A 23,229-nucleotide genomic window follows, 5' to 3' on the forward strand; every position below is an offset into this window, starting at 1 on the left:
ATATATATATATATATATATATATATAATTAGTGATGGGACGATTCAGTATTTTTCCCGATTTCAATACAATTACTGATTCCGATTCTTCATAAATCTCTAAATATTTAACTATAAAATCGCTATTTTTCCCGATTACCGTAAAGTACGTTTAACAGTTGCATATATTTTCTCAAGCGTGGAAGGGGAAGATGAGCTATAGATGTTAACGTTACGGAAAGTTTAAAATCGAGAAATATTTATTATTTTATTATTAATACCAGCCGTGAGATTTTTGTTTTAAATAGAATCAAATAAAACAAAGATAATTAAAAGAATTATTTTAGCACCGGAAAATATGCACAAATTTTTCCGATTCTGATACTCCCAAAATTTCAATTTTTCAATTTCGATTCCAATAATCGTCCCAACACTAATATATATATATGTCATAATTAATTCCACACATAACTTCGCTGCTCACACTGATAATTATATAATCTCTCACATTCTTAAAATGTTATTATTAATTTGGTAGCTCTCATCAGCAGTCAGCTCTCATCTAAAAAATTCAGAACTGTAATCGAGTATTAGGTAAACGTGTGGATCAATAGAAAAAAATATTTTAAACAAACTATTTAAAGATAGCTTACTTGTCTCTGATATTCATTATCGTATAAGCAGAGTCCATGTCAGACTAACAGTCATTAAAACAAAAGACCATGACGCATGACGTTATGGATATTAGGGTTGTCAGAGAAACAGATCAATCTGGCCATGGAAGTTGCGCGAGATAGCTCGCCAACAATGCTACAGTAAGCGAGAGAAAAAGCTTTGGTAATCGCTAAATATAAATACTGTCTTAAATACATGGATCTGTGTCCTCTCATCTATCTTTAATAAGAGAATAATTTAAGAAAATACTTGCAAATCTCTTATGTGCGAGCCATTTCTCTATAATAAGAAAAAAACAACTTTAGTTTAAAACTATCAATGAACATCTTAATCTCCTTTTCTGAAGAACTTAAGAGACAAAACTATTACACAATTGTCGTGCTTTGTTTTTTCCACAAAAAATGGCGTCACTAAGTTCGAAGAGAGAGAATCAAATAGGGAGATAACCGAATGTCATTGCACAAATTCATTCTAATTCGGAAAAGTGGAATCCTCAATAATGTATCTATAGATTAAATAAAGTGTGTTATTTGCAGACTATTTATATGTTAACGAAAATAATTCATGCAAATTTAAGATAAGGAATTAAGTAATAAAAAATTAATCCAAATTAGTGGAATCGGTATTAAATGAGTCGAAAATTGTTAATATGTCGTAAAAATAAACAAGAAAAAATGTGTTGTTTATTTTAACTATTGAAACATCAAAATTATGAAATGCATATTTCTGAGGGTTCTGACCCTTATTGCATGTGATACGTTTAAATTAAATAATCCTAAACAGAGGGCAGAAAGAGAGAGAGAGAGAAAGAGAGAGAGAGAGAGAGAGAGAGAGAATATGAATAGTTTAGAACACAACAGATCGAAGAATAAACAAGTGGAAATTCTTAATATGTGTCAGTGGTGCGAGAACAATGCAACAAATAGTGTTACTCTATAGAAAATAGTTTTGAAAGAAAACTTACGGCTGAAATTATGAGCATAGAAATACACTAAACTATCTAGATTTTGATTTTACTGATAGTCTAGTTAATTGAAGGTATTTATGTTAATGGGCTGCACGTGCAGTATGTTCATCGGAGCATATTCCTGGGAAATACTTGGACAAAAAGCACAGGGATGTTACATGTTGGCGATGGGACAGTTGCTGGCGCTGATAAAATGGTGTGAATCTATTACATTAGAGACTTTATTTTGCGTGTTGTTTAAGAAAGAAAGACTATTGGTTAAAGTATTAGTCAAGACATACAAACAGTATTTCATGTTTGGGCGAATGTTGGCTCATATATCTAATACATAAAAGGCTACATATGGAACTATATGATGTAAGCGCTACTTTGTTGTCACTGTCCTTATAGCCGGGAGGTGATTTGGTCATCCCTAGAGGGAATACGGGGGAAGGAGACAATAATGAAATGCGCCCGAACTTATGCTCTCTTTTCGTCGGTGACAGCATGGGGTGATCACGTATATTTTTGTCTCTCCGTACATAGGATGGCACCCTCTCTTCCCCAGCACTAGTTTAGAATAGATAAGCTTAGTTTGCTGTTTTTAATGGTTACAATTAATTGTTATGAGTTGTTAATTGTTTTTATTGTAATATATTTTGAATATTATTGTAAAAATAAATTTTAAAGATTTTCTTATATGTTGTTATAATCTGTGTTGCGTGTTGTTGATCTGCCTTATCATTAAGACGGTACTGGTATCATCCCCCCCCTTCAGAATTGTTGCCGTCACGATTTGAGATAAACAATAATGGAGAGCGAGAACACCAATAGACTAAGGTATGTTTATTGTTTTCTCGAATACTGTTTGTTAATCCCGGCAGAGCCTGGAATCGTCTACCACTAATGGCGACTAGCTAACTCCCTGCCGGCATTGATTGCGGTTCTCATGCCGTTTACTGTAACACTTGAGCGGCCACATAGTGTTATATATAGATACCGTTAAACCAGACTTTACATAGTATTACAAGTTGGTGCCCGTTTACCAGGATTTCTTTCCTAGCACGGGAATGAAGCCGACCCTATCTAAAATCAATGGTTAAACAAAAACACAATGACTTTTTATAGCCCTGAAAAATATTTCAGTCAGAAGAAATACTAGACAATCCCCCGTCTCAATTAAAATCCATACAACGTCCCACTGGCTGTGAGGAAAGTACCATTGAAGCATATTTTACACACCACAAAAACATTTGGGAACTTGTTAAAAAACTAATAAAAATATATTAAAATATTCCTATCAATTGATTAAATACAGATTTTCCTATCTTGAAAAATATGATATTCAAACAAAAGCCTTTCGAATACACGAGACAACCATTTTAAATAATTCACCACACAGAAAAACATCTTCATCACATCGAAATGTGATTTGAAAACATACATCTCTGTTCCATGAGAAAGAAAAAAAAAGAACATTTTGGGAGAAAACCCCTACTATTAAAAAATAGAGGAAAACTGTTTCACTTACAAAATGAAATGAGATTGAAACAAAAGTCTCTAAATAATTATAAGAAAAAATATATGTTTCTATTATAAGAAAAAGCAAGACCCCTTCAAATCATTCTGCTCAATAAATGAATTTAAAAAGAGAAATTATACTTTATAGAAAATAAACGAGCATTTTTAATAGTTCACATCAGGCTAGGTTCAACCGAGTTTTACTCATTTCGAACTGTGATTGAAAAAATGTGTATATTTTCCATGAAAATCAATTAATCTTGTTAATTAAGCTTCCTATTTCATGTTTAAAAATAGGACTTAACAATTTGTTAACATCTTTATTATATTGTACAGCTATGATTTATTGTATGAACGGAACTCTTTAGATTTTACGAACATTAAAAATTTGTTAGAGGAAAAAATATTTAAGTAATCACAACTTATTGAACTATTTTTGTGAGAGAATCTTTTTCAGAAACAATTTTATTCCGTAAATGTTGGATGCTGATTTTTCATTTTAAATGAATGTTAGTTGTAAGATTCTGTTGCCAGCTTTTTGAGGTGTGAGAGAAAAGTACAATTAAAAATATATTTTTGATTGATTGAGATTGTCGGACTGACTTCCTCATCTTGGTTGTTATTGTCACAACGTTTCGGCCGTTTTGCCCTCCGGCCTTCGTCAGGTGTTTTGTATCGAACTGGAGAACCGTTTGTTAGGAGTCTCGAACCCAACCCTTTATTATCATTACGGGGGTACCGTGTTCGGACTCCAGCTAGGCTTTGGGACATAGTTGCTGAGTCTCTGTTTTGAATGTTACCTTTTCACTGCCTTCGTTCAGGATTGAACTCAGCACCTTTGGGTAACTGTAAACTTTGATACAACGCCTAGGACCACTCGGCCATATGTCACTAGGACAATTCTTAGTTGGTTTTTGTTAATGTTAAACCTATGTTGTTATTCAAGGTTTTCTCTCTCTATCAGAGATGTCCAAATTGCATTCAGCTCTATGCTTGGTTTGCTCAGTATGTTGTTATGTCCAAGCATGTGAGCTGTTTCTTTAAGTTTTCTCACTTTCCAGTGGGTCTCTCTGTTTATTATTTTTACTTCATCCCATAGGGGGCGATGGTCCCCCCTCTCCATGCAGAGATGGTTGGCTATATCCGATTTTTCCGTCTCCCCTTTAGTTAACGCTTTTCGGTATTCTTCCACCCTTACTTTTAGGGGGCGGCATGTTTCACCCTTGTAAACCTTTCTGCAACTGCATGGGATGGAGTATATGCAGTTTTTGGTCATGTTTTCCTCCATGCGGGGATTCACTCGTACCAGGTGTCGTCTGAGTGTTGACACGCTCTTGAATACCGTCCTGATGTTGTAGGGGGCACATATTCTCTGAATCTTTTCGGAGATGCCTCGTATGTATGGTAGGCAGACCGTTGGAAGTTTTTGGGTTTCATTCTCCTCTCTTATACTATTAACACGTCTGGAGGATAGTATGCTATCGGGGTAGTTGTTACGACGGAGGGTATTCTTCAACCTGACCATTTCTTGGTGGTATGTAATGGTGTCACTACTTATTGTCTCTGCTCCATGTTTGATACTGCATGGGTGATGGGAGTTGAAGTTTAGGTATTGTCCGGTGAAGGTAGGCTTGTGATATACGGATGTCTTAAACCCATGCTCTGTGCGTGATATGAGTATATCAAGGAAGGCCAGTTGGTTATCTTTTTCTTTCTCCATTGTGAACTGTATCGATGGTCTTATTGAGTTCACATGGTCTAGGAGAGCCTGGATGTCTTCCTGATGGGGTCAGAGTATGAAGGTGTCATCAACGTATCTTAGCCACATGGTAGGCTTAAAGGGAGCTGAACCTAAGGCCATGTCTTCGAAGTATTCCATGTATATATTCGCCATCACTGGTGATAATGGCGAGCCCATAGCTAGTCCCTCCTCTTGTCGATATAGGTCAGTACCCATTATGAAGTAGGTTGTTTCTATGCAGAATGTCAGCATTTCCATTAAGTTTGGCAATGGTACACATGTGCGCTTTTCTATGGAGAGGTCCGCAGCTAGTTTGTCTTGAATTACTGCTAGTGCCTCACTAGTTGGGACGTTAGTGAACAGGCTAACAACATCTAGGCTTACCATTTGGTTTGTACTGATGGGTGCTCCCTTGATCAGTTCCCTGAAGTGGGCAGAATTCTTTACAGAAGTAAAAATAATAAACAGAAAGACCCACTGGAAAGTGAAAAAACTTAAAGAAACAGCTCACATGCTCGGACATAACAACCTACTGAGCAAACCAAGCATAGAGCTGAATGCAATTTGGACATCTCTGATAGAGAGAGAAAACCTTGAATAACAACATAGGTTTAACATTAACAAAAAACAACTAAGAATTGTCCCAGTGACATATGGCCGAGTGGTCCTAGACGTTGTATCAAAGGTGCTGAGTTCAATCCTGAACGAAGGCAGTGAAAAAGTAACATTCAAAACAGAGACTCAGCAACTATGTCCCAAAGCCGAGCTGGAGTCCGAACACGGTACCCCTGTAATAATAATAAAGGGTTGGGTTCGAGACTCCTAACAAACGGTTCCCCAGTTCGATACAAAACACCTGACGAAGCCGGAGGGCAAAACGGCCGAAACGTTGTGACAATAACAACCAAGATGAGGAAGTCAGTCCGACAATCTCAATCAATAAAAACACCTCTACTAACTCATTACTATCTTTTTGATTGTTGCTTTTAGTGTTGAAATAATTTCTTACGAAATATGTTAGTCCCATAATGACCAAACTTTTCTCTCCCCACACGCGCTCATGTTGTTGGCCGCAATCCTAAAATTTTGAAAAAAAAAAAAAAGGAATCAGACAATTTTTTGGAATTAAATGAAATACTTAAATGATATGGAATTCTTATTAAAAAAGGCACCTCTAATAAAACTAAACACTCGAACGTTCCTTTTTGTTACTTGAGTGCACACAGCCTGCATAATTTTAAAAATTTAGTTTTAGTCGCCATTATGCGTTACCGTAGAATAATATGTCAATCATTATGCGTTACCATAGAATAATATGTCAATCATTATGCGTTACCATAGAACAATATGTCAATCATTATACGTTACTATAGAATAATATGTCAATCATTATGCGTTACCATAGAATAATATGCCAATCATTATGCGTTACCATAGAATAATATGTCAATCATTATGCGTTACCATAGAATAATATGTCAATCATTATGCGTCACATAGAATAATATGTTAATCATTCTTTTACAACAATGAGAGACGATGTCGCAAGGGGGTTGAAATGAGTTGAGTTAGGTTTTGCCATTGCCCGATTACCTCGTGTGATGATGTTTATGAGATGGCAATGGGAGTTTATGATGAAAATTCAAATATCATATATATATATTAAATCATATTTTATATAAATATTAAAAAATTAAAATATAATATTAAAAGATATTTTGCAAATTAAAATATCATATTAAATGATTTTTTACAAATTAAATATAATACTAAATGATATTTTACAAATTAAATATTATATTAAATGATATTTTACAAATTAAATATCATATTAAATTGTATTTACAAATTAAATATCATATTAAATCATATTTTAAAATTAAAATATATTAAATTATATTTTACAAATTAAAATATCATATTAAATGATATTTTACAAATTAAAATATCATATTGAATATTTTACGAATTAAATTATCATATTAAATGATATTTTACAAATTAAAATATCATATTAAATGATATTTTACAAATTAAAATATCATATTAAATAATATTTTAAAAATTAAAATATCATATTAAATAATATTTTAAAAATTAAAATTTCATATTAAATGATATTTTACAAATTAAATATAATATTAAATTATGTTTTACAAATTAAACTTTCATATTAAATGATATTTTACAAATTAAATATCATATTAAATTATGTTTTACAAATTGAAATATCATAATAAATTATATTTTACAAAATAAAATATCATATTAAATCATATTTTAGAATTCAAATATCATATTAAATTATATTTTACAAATTAAATACCATATTAAATTATATTTTACAAATTAAATATCATATTAAATTATATTTTACAAATTAAAATAACATATTAAATTATATTTGACAAATTAAAATATCATATTACATTATATTTGACAAATTAAAATATCAAATTAAATTATATTTTACAAATTAAAATAACATATAAAATTATGTTTTACAAATGAAAATGTCATATTAAATTATATTTGATAAATTAAAATATCAAATTAAATTATATTTTACAAATTAAAATATCATAGTAAAATATATTTTACAAATTAAAATATCATTTAAAATTTTATTTTATAAATTAAAATATAATATTAAAAGATATTTTGCAAATTAAAATATCATATTAAATGATTTTTTACAAATTAAATATAATACTAAATGATATTTTACAAATTAAATATTATATTAAATGATATTTTACAAATTAAATATCATATTAAATTGTATTTACAAATTAAATATCATATTAAATCATATTTTAAAATTAAAATATATTAAATTATATTTTACAAATTAAAATATCATATTAAAATATATTTTACAAATTAAAATATCATATTAAATTATATTTTACAAATTAAAATATAATATTAAGGGACATTTTACAAATTAAAATATCATATTAAAATATATTTTACAAATTAAAATATCATATTAAATGATATTTAACAAATTAAGATATCATACTACATTATATTTTACAAATTAAAATATCATTAAATGATATTTTACGCCCAGGCAAAGCCAGGCGCTCCGTTAGCATTGAATAAAATACAAGAATAAACACGTTTAAATATACAACATTAAAATATAACTAGGAGGAAAGAGTTTAGCATACGTGAATAGGTAGGATAATTAGGAGAATATAAATTGGAAGTATAGAATATAGGTAAGTAATAGTAAGAAAAATACAGTTTACTAGGAAATAACGGGGATCATTAATTCAAAACAGTCCATAAAGAAAAAAAGAGAATGAGAGAGATAGAAGAAGGTAAGTAGAAGAAGGAAAAATAAGGATATACATATAATAAGGAAAAATATACCATAACAAGAAGCAAAGAAAAATTATACCATAAAACGAAGTAAAAAATTATACCATAACAAGAAGTAAAAGAAAAATATACCATAACAAATAGTAAAGATAATTATACCAAGACAAGAAGTAAAATAAATTACACCATAACAAGTACAGAAAAATTATACCATAAAAGAAGTAAAGAAAAATTATACCATAACAAGAAATAAAAATATTTACCATGAAAAGTATAAAAATTTATACCACAGCAAGTAGAGATAATTATACCATGATACGTAGTTTTAAAAATTATACCACAACAAGTAAAGATAATTATACCATAAAAAGTAATTTAAAAATCATACCATAACGAGAATTTTAAAAATTATACTATAACAAGAAGTTTAAAAAATTATATCATAACAAGATGTTAAAAAAAATTATATCATAACAAGAACTAAAGATAATTATACCATAACAAGAATTTTAAAAAATATACCATAATAAGCTCTTAAAAAATTATACCATGACAATATGTTAAAAAAATTATTCAATAACAAGAAGTATAGATAATTATACAATAAAAAGTAGTTAAAAAATTATACCATAACAAGAAGTTTAAAAAATTATACCATAACAAGAAGTTTAAAAAATTATATCACAAAGAGAAGTTTAAAAACTATACCATAACAAGATGTTAAAAAATTATACCATAACAAGAAGTTTAAAAAATTATATCACAAAGAGAAGTTTAAAAATTATATCATAAAAAGAAGTTTAAAAAATTATACCATTACAAGAAGTTTAAAAAATTATATCATAACAAGAAGTTTAAAAATTATATCATAACAAGAAGTTTAAAAATTATACCATAACAAGATGTTAAAAAAATTATACCATAACAAGAAGTATAAAAATTATACCATAAGAAGATGTTTAAACATTATACATTAACAATAAGTAAAACACCTTATACCATAACAAGAAGTAAAGATAATTATACCAACAAAATAAGTAAAAAAATAAAAAAATATACTATAGCAATAAGTAAAGAAAAAAGAAAAAAATCGAATGTGATGGAAGTAAAATCAAAACATATTTCAAATTTTTTTTATTCTTGTAGTTTATAGCTACTTCAATAAATCGCCATATAAACTGCTTTTATATCCACTGTACATGTTTGTAAGCCAGCTTTTACATATATTTTACATTTGCATGATTTTGATCCTTCTCCACTTCTGATGAAAAGCACATTAGTTCGAAATGCCATGATCTGAAGAAGTTTCACTCTCTTATTCTTTCTTTATTGATTTGATAATATAAGAAAGTTGTATTTTTTAGTTTATACTTTTATTTCTCATCTTTCACTTAATATATTTAATTGCACTTCTTAAAAGTGGTGAGCGTCGCTCATCCCAATAAGTTTGCTGTGTGAATGATATATTCTTTGATAACCTCATTGTACTTATATATATATATTAATATATATATATATATATATATATATATATATATATATATATATATATATATATATATAGTGCTCCGTATCTTAGGTTGAGCATATTGGAAAGTGCTATACAAATTACCATTAGCGTATGAAGCGATGCTCTTCATGTAAACAAATTGAGCTTAGGTATTTGGACAATGTGAAAACATTGTTAATTCACTGCCCAGAGTAACGGTTAGAAGCTCCGACTGTCGTTTAGGGAATCGGGTTTCGATCCTGGATTGAAGTAGTTGCCTGTCTAGCCGCACTGATGAGCTGTGAAACAGCGAAATAGTACTGTATGTGCATGACTATATATATATATATATATATACTAGACTACCCGTGACCCGTTGGGTCAGTATGTTATATTAGCTCTGAAATTCATGTATGAGCGTGACACTTGTGAGGTAAAGAAAATAGTTTTTTTTGACATAACAAAAACATTTCTATGAAAGCATATTAAAATGAAAAATCAAGGACAGATCGCTCAAATATGAAAAAAAAAACTTCTCTATTCATGTAAAGTTACCTATTTTTCCGAATAATCGCTCAAAAATCGAAAATTAAACATAATTTTCCTACGAATCGAACGCCGACGAAAGTCATTTAGTAGCAAGAACGCACATGAACCTGCCGATGAGAAACATAAGAATGAAAAACCCATATTGGAATCCTTCAACCAAGTTATAGAAACTTAAAATCTAAATAATAATAATAATAATAATAATAATAAAACCTGAAGCAATAAAAATAAAACCTAAATAAATAAAATAAAATAAAACTAATATTGAAACAGATTAGTAAATGTGTCAACAAATTCACCGTTCTCACACAACTATTTTGTACCTAGAAATGTAAACAAAAAATAAAAAAAGAAGGAAGAAAGAGGGGATAAAGAGTAGTAGTAGTAGTAGTAGTAGTATTATAAGTAGTAATCATGGCTTTACTACAATTGTTCTTACGTTTGTCAACGGGTTAAAGTTGTTTAGTTGTAAGAAAATAGCGACAGTATAGTTGTAATAAAGAATAGTTGCAAAACACCCCCACTCTTCCCATGTTAAATAATAATTTCGAAATAATAACGTTAATATTTCAGTGCGCAGGTCAAAATCTGCAAAAGAAGCGATTTGTGTTTAATTGTTTAAATTGTTATGGGTTAATGTTCATGCGAGCATGCGCAACCGGATGTCTTAAACCGGAAAACTGGTTACATCACTTGTTACAAGGTCATTTGAGTTTATATATATATATATATATATATATATATGTATATATATATATATATATATATATATATATATATATATATATATATATATATATATATATAGAGAGAGAGAGAGAGAGAGAGATACTGGCAGGTGTTATACGTTTTCGGACCTGATAGATGGAACTCATCTTCTTTGCAGCATATATTGTAAAATATTGTATGTATTTATTCCAATTCATGTTGCCCGTGAATATTAGCGTGAGGAGTTTGCATGGCAAACTATGTTTAGAAACGTCTCTATTGATTGCGATCGGAAAGAAACTTTATTTTGGCATTTTTAAAACGGAATGAAGCAAGACATAAATGCTTTTTCAAATAAAGTAACCGACGATACATCTCTTATAAAGATCATTGAACGCATCTACAATAAGATACGTTTACTCAGCCTATGCATTTCGAGAGGAAGGTGCTATTACACACACTAAACCGCGACAGACAAACCAACAAATTGCTTAAATGATAAAAGGAAGCAGGGGCATATCATTATCATATTGTATGAATCCGAAGCTTCTATTGTTGACATTGGTTTCCCCGATGTTTTTAGAGTTAGTATGCTTTCTAGAAAGACGTCGAGTACTTACAGGAAGAACTACGAGAAAGTTGCCGACATTCTAAGTGAAGCTGAATTTTGGAAGGAACTGGATTCGAACTTGGTACACCTAGATTGTCAGTCCGTGTCGTTAACTATTTGATAACCTTCAATTTACAGCGCAAATAGATCAAAGTACAGAACCTACTACAACTGGACTTAGCCAAAAATTAATAATGTATGACAGCAAACTTTTTTATGTTAAGCAACAGTGGAGAAAATATCTAATAGGTAATAATTAATTAGATCAGTCAATCAAACATAAAACCAATAAAAACAAAGCAAAGCTGAACTCACGTGGAACCCCGAAAACGTTCTATAATAAAACAAAAAACATATCAGGCATACACATGTTGACGTACTGGTTCTTGTTAGATCAGCAACGTTGCTCCTGGTCAGTACTAGATGGGTGACAATTTGGAAATACTAGGTGTGGTATGTATTTAGGTAAGTGAGTATGTATAATAACTGAGGAAAATTAACACCCCCTCCGTATTTTCACAGTTTCAGGTAACCCTTCAGAAAGGTGTTGCCCGCGTTAGCTTCCCTCTGATATTCCAGATGTTTACCATAAAGGAGACAGATGCAGCTTTTCAGTCGTGGTAAATACAATGCAGGTACGAAACAGGCTCTGTTAAAAGCCAACCCAGATAAAGGGAGGTGTACGGCAATTGTTTTGTGATGACGTCACAAAATTGAACACGCGTTTACAATTTTTCATGAGTCAGCATAAAAGTTGCAAAACTCAGAAAACTGTCATAGGAATGCTGACATCAGGGGCCAATTTGATACAACAGGATAACGAGCCATGGAAGTTAAGTGGATTACGTGTTGTTTTTATTTTGAATTTTTTTTTCCAAAATATATATCCAATTAAAAAATCTAATACAAGGATAATGACCATCACAACAATAATGAGGTACATGTTGCATTCAAATACGTAAAACAGATAAAACTATGTTATATTTTTTTATGCATTGAACTATAAAAGTGTACTTTAATAAGTATCAGTTTACTTGCTTCCAAACATAAGCAAACTTTTTCTTTCCTAATCAAGAACTATCCGTTTCAGGATGACGTCATAATTGACATGGGTTGCCTCAGAAAAATAGCAAGAGGATGCGTAGGAATATCAAAGCGATCTCTCGAGACTTGTTTTTACAAGTGCCTATCGATCGTGAAGTATCAGCAGCAATGACGTTTGAACCGATACCGACTGGAAAATGAAACGGTCAAATTAGATAAATAGAAATGGAATACCTATTTCAATATCTACTTATATATAAAAGGCATGTTGTCTGCGTTAGTGTGTCTCTGTGTGAGTGAGTTCCCTATGAACTTCTGAAATTTTACACAAATGCATTTTACGTTTCTGGAAGTGTTCTTAGATAGTATTTATGTCGGAATGTTTTCAATAAATATTGAACATCTAAAATCGAATAAAATCTGATTAAAGAAGAAACAGTCCAGTTTAAAACCAAATTAACACTTTTATGCAGCCTAACAGCACAAGCATATTTGAGAAATTTTATTATCGCACAAGCAGAAAAGTTTGGTATATAAAATCAACAGTAAATTCTTTTAATAAACCGAAAATGAATGTTTCTGTTTAGACCACGTTTGAACTATGACCCTTGACATTTGCATTTTTAACTTTAATTCAAGCCATTATATAAATTTTCTTTATATAATCAACAGTAGGTTCTCTACAGTGCAATGTAGACTCCACTGTATTGTGGACTAAGTTGCTGCGTAGACACATCTGAAGCTTTCAGCCGGTTCAATGCGATGAGTTACCAACTAAAGCAGACAATCAATCGATTTGATTGAATAATGGGCTATTTAACTGATTTCGATGATAGTAAAAAAATTTTTAAGTGTGGAACATTCATTGATCTTCATTACATCCCGGGCAACGTTTCCTGCTAATTCTACTATAAGGACATATATCATATAAAGCTATATTAGTCTTGTACACCATAAATAACTGTTCATTTATAAACTGTAAAGTTATTATTCAAGGGAGGTAATCGTCGACACGATAAGTACATTGTAGCATTACGTTATGAGAAAAACATTACGATAAACGCAGACAAAATACCCGTACTGCTTAATGTTGTTTTAAAGTTAATAATTCTGGAAGAGATGAAAAGTAAACGATTGTTAAACCAATTAAAAATACGTCCATCCCTATGAGGAAGTAGAATTTCTTGCTTGAACAACGTTCGCGTATCTCTTCAAAACATAAAAGCGAAACATCATCGGGAAAGCATTTATCCAAATCTGTTTTGACCATTCCTTATTTTATCTGTTTTAAATTTCCTGTGAATCACACGACACCACTCCTAAAAATCACCGTTAGGCAATGCCTTTTTAATTTCCCTTTCTGATCAGAGATTAGCATTTAACAAAATACCCAGATGGTAAATAATTCTTTCGATTTTCGGATTAGTTTTAATTGAATTCTTTTTTTTTTACAAAATCCTTTATTATATTTCAAAACATCTCAGAGTGTAAAGTTATCTCATCGCAAACGGTTGAATCGATTATATTAATTTTAAAGCCACCGCTATCGCTTATATTCAAGTAACTACTAAAACACATTGTAAAACTATGAATGCATAATTTCTCGCCAATTACTTGTAAAGCAGCAACTTATATGATTTATACTGATCGAACCACTCTTCCGAACTTAAATGTAATTCTCACTACGTTTCGGCCGATATAAACTTAGGCCTTCTTCAGGTGCGTCTTATCGATTTCGCGATCCATTACGTCGAAATCTGGAATCCACAGAATTTTGAACAGATTTTATTTAATCCACTAATGTAGATATTCTTGTTCCGTCAGCTATGAGCAGCTAGAAGTCTTAATTAATTCTTAACTATCTTCTTGGTATCGCCTCTAGTGTGAATTGAACTTCTAACCTCAGAAGAGTGTCGTTTAGAATTGACTATCACTTAAGAATTTATCTGCTGTGCCACGGGTTAATGTAAACCAAATAAAGGTATTGTTTGAAATTCCCTACAGTTAACCGTACTTGATATGTATAATGTCAGAGGGTCCATCAAACGTTGTGAAGATAACATGCTAGATAAGAACGGTTGAACAATTACAACTGGATTTTACTAACTGCTCTAATCACTGCACCGCGGGTCACTTACAAGCACAATAACGCGTGTTTCAGTGGGTAGAATACTTGGACAAATTCAGTCGTAAAAATTACCTCCTTCTGAAGGTTTAAGGTTCAACCCCCAATGTGGGCGACCGAAAACACAATTGCGGATTTCCTATTACGTCTATCCAGTCATGGCTGACGAAGCGAGAACATGATAAATCCGTTCGAAATTCTGTGCAGATTCCGGAGTTCGACAGAATGATTCGCGAGCTCGACAAGATAAACCCGAAGAAGGTCAGAGGTTACATCGACCAAAACATTGCGAAATGACACTCAAGATGAGAACAGTAGTCCAAAAAATTCAAATAATACAGAATTGTCCGAATAATCTAAATAATATAATCTCCATAAAAATTGACTTGTGTTCAATTTGTTATATACAAGTCATTGTTAATATCATTCACTAAATAAGTTTATAATGAGGTATCCTTTGAAAGCTTGTGAGTTCATACAAGATGATGCGGTCTAACTAAATTAATATATTTAATAAGCATGATATAAAAAGCCTCGATTTAGAAAATGTCATCTACGCTTTGTATCTCGTTATATAAATAATATGATTTTAATTTCGAGAGCAAAAATACATGGAATTTAAAAGATTAACTTTATAATTAAATTTCCTGCAAATCTTCATGCAAAGATATAGAGGAGTATCGAAAGATTGAAAAATATGGTATATCTGACTATGGTATATTTTAATCAATGCAGTATTTATAATAAGAGTCACTGGTTTGAGTTGTTCATAACGTTGCAGAAGCCACTCAAGAATTTTTCTATTGCAATCAAAGTATTGTTACATTAACTAAACTCGAAAGATTTTAGACATATATGAACAATGAGGCGTTTCATTTTACATTTTTGAATAATAAATACTTATTTTGACATAGTACATATAATTTTCATATGATTTCTGAATCACTTTGATTTGATACTGATAAGATAGCAAGATTAAAATGACAAATTATACGCTGTACGAGGCTGGTGCATTTGAGCAGTATCAATTTTCTATCCTGTAAAATTTGAAATCACGTGATATTACTTTAGATTGTGTAAGTAAAAGACATGTAATATCGCCTGAAATCACCTTTCACTATTCAAAGGAAAATACAAACAATGAAGTTAGTTTCATAAATCTAATTTATAATAGTCACTATGTCTGTGTGTTTGTCTGCTTCTATTTTTTCAAAGTGCATCTCCTCCAAGACGCAAGATCGCAGAGCGGTGCGAGGTGGTTCAGATGATTGAATTTTTTGTGGACCGTTATTTTGTGGGGTTTAAACCAATAAAAATAGTTGTGCAGGGGTTAAATTTGAAAACAAATCTGAACCTGGCAAGCATAGTCGACTAAACGTGTTATTTGTACGCATACGAAAATTTATACAGTTAAACGTTTACGTTGATTCATTTTAACTATTGACTTGACAATAGATCAAATGGTATACACTAAGGCTGGAGCGCTATATATTTTCGTTTCGATTCTAGCTAATGGCACCCACGTCGTATTTTTAAAGATTTTTTAACTAACTACTCTATATTTGGTATAATATGATATATAATATTTGATAGAGAATTGACACAATATTAATACATACGAAATCTACAGTAATACAAATATCATATTAAAGCGTATTTCACGGCCGGTTAATAATAAATGAATTTGCAGGTGATTTACAAAAGCAATTTATAAACATGTCTGCTGCCTTATGCTGTCTTTACATTTGCATTTATCTAGGTATCGTCAACAATGCGATTGCATAGAAAGCAATGCATTTAATAATATCTTATTACTTATTTTGCAATTGTTTCAAATACATTAAACTAAATTAGATAAATTAATTATATTTGTTTAATTGAAAAGTGTTTAACATTTTGTTACTCTATAATAAATTTATTTGTGATATTCACTCGTATTATTTGTATTATTCAGATGTTCTTATTTCAAGTGTAAATTTCATAACGTTTCGGTCGATATAACGTTGGAGCTTTTGCAGGTGTATCCTGTCGAACTCGAAAATTTGAATAGAAGTTTGAACAGAACACTGTATTTAATACACGGGGAAAATGTTCTCTTGTTCTGTCAGCCAAACCCACATAAAAGACTTAAGTAATTCGCAGTTCTTAATATCGTTGCTACTGAAGATGGAACCTTCAACTGCTAGAAGCTTACCAAATACTCTATGAACTATACCATGGGTGCTTAAGGACAATTCTAGTATGAATTTTGGAAGCCTTAAATCTATATTTTTTGTTTTTAGAATTTTGACAACCTTACTACTTATCCCTAGACATCACGACTTCTTATTAATTAACATGGATTTTAGTTCGGCGACACGCAAATTACAAGCGCGAATTACTTAGGACTTTTATGCAGCATGTATAATCCACCTCTAATTTTATTAAGAGACGAGGTCCACTTATAAGAATGTGATCACAACTGCATATTGCAATCTGTGCCAATGATGAACCTGCGAATAAATAAATATTTAGCTAAGAGAAGAAGAGGAAATATTTAGCTAAGAGAAAGAAGAGGAAATATGGTGACTCTGAACTAGTTCCATTTTCACGAATGGAAAATTCCATACTGTCATGATGACTCACTTGAGATTTTCTTATAGTAATGTTCATAACAAAGAGTAGGCCTCATGATCGGTAAGTTTTTATGTTTCTTGACTTACAGTTGATAAGCCTAACTGATCTTACGGTGTGGCCCAATTTATATGTATATATATATATATATATATATATATATATATATATATATATATGTATATATATATATTTTATATTTTATATATAGATTTTTCTTAAATTAGCCCAACCTTGAGAGTAGTGTTTTAAATTTCTTCCATTTCTGTTTTCTACGCACATCTTATCTTTATTTTAATAATATTATTTGAACTCATTCCCTTTTCCTTGTACCCATTTGTGACTTATTCCACGGATTTCTGCCTTTTGGATTACTTTGGAGTATCTCCCAGTTACGTGATTCCCTTGGATCTTACTTGTGGAAATGGAAATTTAACCAACTTTTTTGGATTCAAGAATTTTAGATTTTACCGTTATTAGATATTTTACCCTTTACCAGATTATCCATTCACGGGAAATCACCTTTTTCTTCACCATATTCCCTCTGCTTCACTATTTGTTACCAAGTAAGATCTATGAATTATTTGTAGTTTCAGTAGTTTTGCAAGCAAAATCCGTTCCCGCATTTTGCTAAATCCTACCCTTTGATGAGAAGGAAAGTATATCTTCGAAACTCCGCGAATTAGGGACTATCCACTTATTTTTTGCTTCCTTTTTAAAGTTAAATATGTTTTTAACTCTTTTTTCAAAGTGTTTATTAATATTTTTATTAACTATTTGTTCTGATATATATATATATATATATAATATATATATATTATATATATATATATATATATATATTAAATGTGCTTGCTTGGTATTTTTTAGCTTGATTTGCAGACCTGCTGCCTAGTAGCAGAAAACAAATATCATTGTAACGTCTTTCAAAAGAAAACACGCTACTGGTTTTTAACCAAATGCCTCTTGTACTAATGGCGTTAGAAGGACCCTACTGTTGTACCATTGGCCGTTACAACATGAAACGAGCAGTGACAATGGCAAGAAGTAAATGATTACAGACTGTGCAGTGAAAGTACAAGTACGCACATTCAGGCAGCTAACAATCTGCGACTACAACGATCAGTCTTGGGTCGTTCGTTATGATCTGCGGTCACCGGATATTAACCAGCGATAACAGATCGATTTTTAGATTTTAAGATGTGATTAGTGAACTGAAAAAAATCTTTTGTTATTGATGTGTATATGTATATGTCTGTGCGCTCATTTCTGTGCATAATGAGAGTCGAATTGATTTGGCTGTAATTAGGATGAATTCGGGCAATTAGAGAATTTCGATCTAACATGAATAGCCAATCAGACGACGTGTTATGAGAATCATGTTAAAACTTTAGGTCAGCTGGTTGCACATTATTCACTTGTAAATTGACGTGGACAGATGGAAACAGACATATTGCATATCTCCATTAGTCGTCCTATAAAATTGATTATCAAATTATATTAAAGATGAGAAAAGAGTTTTCTGAAAGAATAAATTTCAAAGCGTGAACAATTTGAGATCAAAGGGAGAAAACTGGAATTTAATTCGTTTCCAACCTACTCTACTCATCTCTACTCGCGTAAGAGCACTGTTGTTAGAGAAATACTATAAATCGAAACATTAAATATTATAGCTCTCGAAGAAATGTTTATATATATATATATATATATATATATATATATATATATATATAGAGAGAGAGAGAGAGAGAGAGGGGGGCAGAGAGATAAGTGAGAATGTGTGCATGTGTGTGAAGACACTTCTCAACATATATACTCAACGAATTTTTAATCTACAGACTTTAAATTTAGATTAAAATGGTATTCAAGCATGTGGAAAAATTTTAATCGGCTTTCATCTGGAAAAATTGAAAAATTGGTACTTGGAACTCATCTGATTATTATGTGTAAATCAACAGTTTCACAAATGCGCGTTCGTGAATATATATATATATATATATATATATATATATATATTTATATATATATATATGTTATATCTATAAAAGTGAAAGTGTCCGTCTGTGTGTGTGTGTCTGTGTATATTTCCCTACGCAATAACTCTTTAATTTTAAGTCTACAGACTCGAAATTTGATATACAGTGTACTAAGATTTGGGAAATCTATGTGGTCGGTTTTCGGCCAGAAATTTTGCTATTAAGGAGTCAAAGTTCAACAATTTGACCTTTGAGAACTCTACCAAACTCCTCCGATAATTGGGGGTCTAAACATTTGAAATTTTAGATATAGATTCCTTAGACATGGATCTTACTTAATAATACAATCTGAATTTTAAGGGCTCATAATAGGGTTTAAAAAAAAGAAAGAAATTGCGGTCTCTTCCAAATTACTCAGACAATTTCTGGTCAAAACATTTCATATTTGACAAAAGTGTATTTAGAGATAGGGCAAACATTTTAATCGGTTTGGGTCTAAATTTTTTATTTATCAATATATAAATGTATGCATGTATGTTTGCATGTCTGCCTAAAACTTTTGCCAGAGGCAACGAATTGTACCAAGATCAGTATAGTTTAAAAGTTCGACGTTTCAGACGACAAATATCGAAAAATTGGCTAAAAACATTAATATTTTCACCTTCAGCTGGGCACTTTTCTACAGGGGGTCGGTTTTTTCGCCTATATTTTCGAAAGTCATCCCCTCCTTTCGATTATCTAGCCTTAATTTAAACGTAAGAGACGTCCGGTTTGGCATTAGTCTTAACAGCAAAGACGTCAGGTTTTTTTCACGTTTTTGTCCTCATTCGGGGTAATGGGGCGAGCCTAACTTCTTACTACCACTTTTGTTTTTTTTTGCTCAACATACACATCCAAACATCCGGGCAACACCGGGCTGAAATGCTAGTATATATATATATATATATATATATATATATATATATATATATATATATATATATATATATATTTGTGTGTGTGTGTTAGTTTCCTTGCAAGGCCACAGAGGAGACAACCAAGAAAACAAAACTAAGCAAAATTCATCCAAAAACAGCAAAACTGAAGCTGGCTTGCCAGGACACTATATATACAAATGTAGACAAATTTGGGCATATATTATTGGTTTGCAACTGTAAGATCTATGTTAATAATTGTCATAAAATTCTAACTATAGAATAGTAATAATATCTTAAAACGCCTTCAAATTTTCATGTAGTTCGTCCCATAGAACCAAATATATTAGCATTTCAATATCCAATATGGCTACGTGTGTATATATATATATATATATATATATATATATATATATATATATATATATAAATATATATATATATATATATATCACCTTTTTGGACAAATTTATAAGTTCCAAATTTCAGCGGTTACTGATCAGAGTTTAACAAATGAAGACTTGTTGAAAAAGATCATAACCTTAATTGTGTGATGGGTTGTGATATTTGCCCTTAAGGTCGCACGTTAAGCGGATTATCCATCATCCAGACCCTATATTTGATAGTTTTAACAGCCATCAAATGTTTTCTAAGTTTTACATCTGAATTACAAAATATGTAATATTTCTCTCAAACCTCTGACCTTTATGGAGGAGGAACTTGCTTCCATGGTTTTAAATGAGACTTGATTCAAAACATTTCTCACGTTTGGGTTTTTATACATAAAGTAAGTATAAGGATTATTTGATACTGGATATATTCATAACGGTACCTATTTCCAAAATAGGGGAGATATAACACATAAGAAATATTTGGAATTAGGTCTCCGATTGTTGATATTTTAGATTGTGTGAAATTATAGTAGCAAGGTTTTGTCTCCCCTCCATCAAGCCCAGAGATTTTGTATATATATATATATATATATATATATATATATATATATATATATATATATATGTATATGTGTGTGTGTGTGTGTGTGTGTGTGTGTGTGTGTGTGTGTGTGTGGAGAGAGATAGTGAAAAAGAATATATTCAAGAGTATCATAATAGGGTTAGGGGATAGAAACTATTACAAATAGAGCATGAATAAACATAAATATATAATAATAGCATCCAACCCGGCGTTGCCCGGTCGTAAACTATGTATAAATATTATATTTTAATTCATACAGAGACTGATACATGTGCATGCGAGTATTATGTATTTTCTAAAACAAGAAAAAATACTCAAGATTAGATCGAAACCAACTTAGAACTCTCTTCAGATATTTTCGTAAAAAGTTTTTCTTTAAAATGGGAGTTTGTAGATATGCCTCCGCTGATATTAAATATGTTTTTCATAGTGATGCGATGCGTGTGTTCAGTGTTCAGACATGCTGTCTCCAACTGTAAGTTGTTCACAGTGACCGGTCAAAGTTAGTTTGAAACGAAATATATATATATATATATATATATATATATATATATATATATATATTAATTATTAATATTATATTACATTATTATAATATAATATAATATAATATAGTTATAATATAATTTTAATATATATATATATATATATATTAATATTATATTACATATTATAATATAGTTATAATATAATTCTTATATATATATATATATATACACATGTATTTTTACATATATATGTATGATTTTGATCTCACTATTAAAGGTTCAATATCATGATCGATAATGAATTATCTTCCTAATGATTAATACATAATCTGCCTGAATTAATGTATCATATTTACGTGTATCTTACGATCTGGTAACGCGGGGCGCCCTGTTAGTATAGGAATAAACTTGATATTGCCCCTAAAATTGTTGTACACATTTCTCAGTAAACATTATGGCTAGCACATAGATGTACTTCCTTCAAACTATTTGAATAGTTAATTTTTTAAAAGATTTTAAATGTATTGTCATCATTCAAAACTTACAATAATTGTTTCGCCCATTTTGTTTTTCAGTATGAGAAATGTGAAAATTGTTATAAGTAATTTGAGGCGTGTTATGTCTTTTTTGTTACTGTGAATTGTCGTGATCATTTCTGCATGTGTAAGTGTTTACGAAGGAAGAAAGGAAGAAGTGAGAGGCGGAAATTTGACACCAGCATCAAAATGATGTGAAGGTTGGTTGTTTATAAGACGCGGAATGATGAACAGGCAACAGCAAGCTAGTCAGTAAATGACACACATTTTCTAATTAATTATTTAATTGAAAAGCGTTTGACTTTACTCACACGCCCGCGCTCTCTCTCTATCTCTCTCTCTCACACACACACACACACACACACACACACACACACACACACACACACACACCCCATATATATATATATACGCTAGTGTACTTAGTAAATATCGATAGAAGCATAGGATGTGTGTGTGTGTGTGTGTGTGCGTGCCTATGCTATGTCAAATTTGATATTACCGTTGGAAGGTTCTGAAGACAAGAATAGTGAACCACTTATGCATACAAAATATTTTGTCCTGACTTGGTCCAGATTTTAAGAACATTTTCTTTCTCTTCTCGAGGTAAGGGCGCCGGCGTTGCCTAGTCGTAAAATACGGTAAAAAATATTAGGTCATCAGGGTGACATCAAGCAGATACAAAACCGAAATCAATATTTTTTAAGCAAATAAAAACAAAGGAAAAATACTTTGTGCTGCGCGCGAACTCGCATGATTCTAGTTCTTAAGCGGACACATTATTGACGGTACCACGACGACACGGATGTTATAAAGCTACAACTTTATATTTTACAACGAAAGAACCGTTCGCTTATGTGTGATTTACAAACAGCATCGAAAGCAAGGTTTTTACCAGACCTTCCTTCACACAAAACAACATTTCTACATGTAATAATTAACGTTTTTAATAATTATTCAATTCATGTGTCCGGCAGATCGCCATTTCTGACGGTCCCACGTTCATGCCAT

This window comes from Euprymna scolopes, chromosome 3 (assembly GCF_053919585.1).
Source record: "Euprymna scolopes isolate OS-2025 chromosome 3, ASM5391958v1, whole genome shotgun sequence".
In the NCBI taxonomy this organism is placed as follows: Eukaryota; Metazoa; Mollusca; class Cephalopoda; order Sepiida; family Sepiolidae; genus Euprymna; species Euprymna scolopes.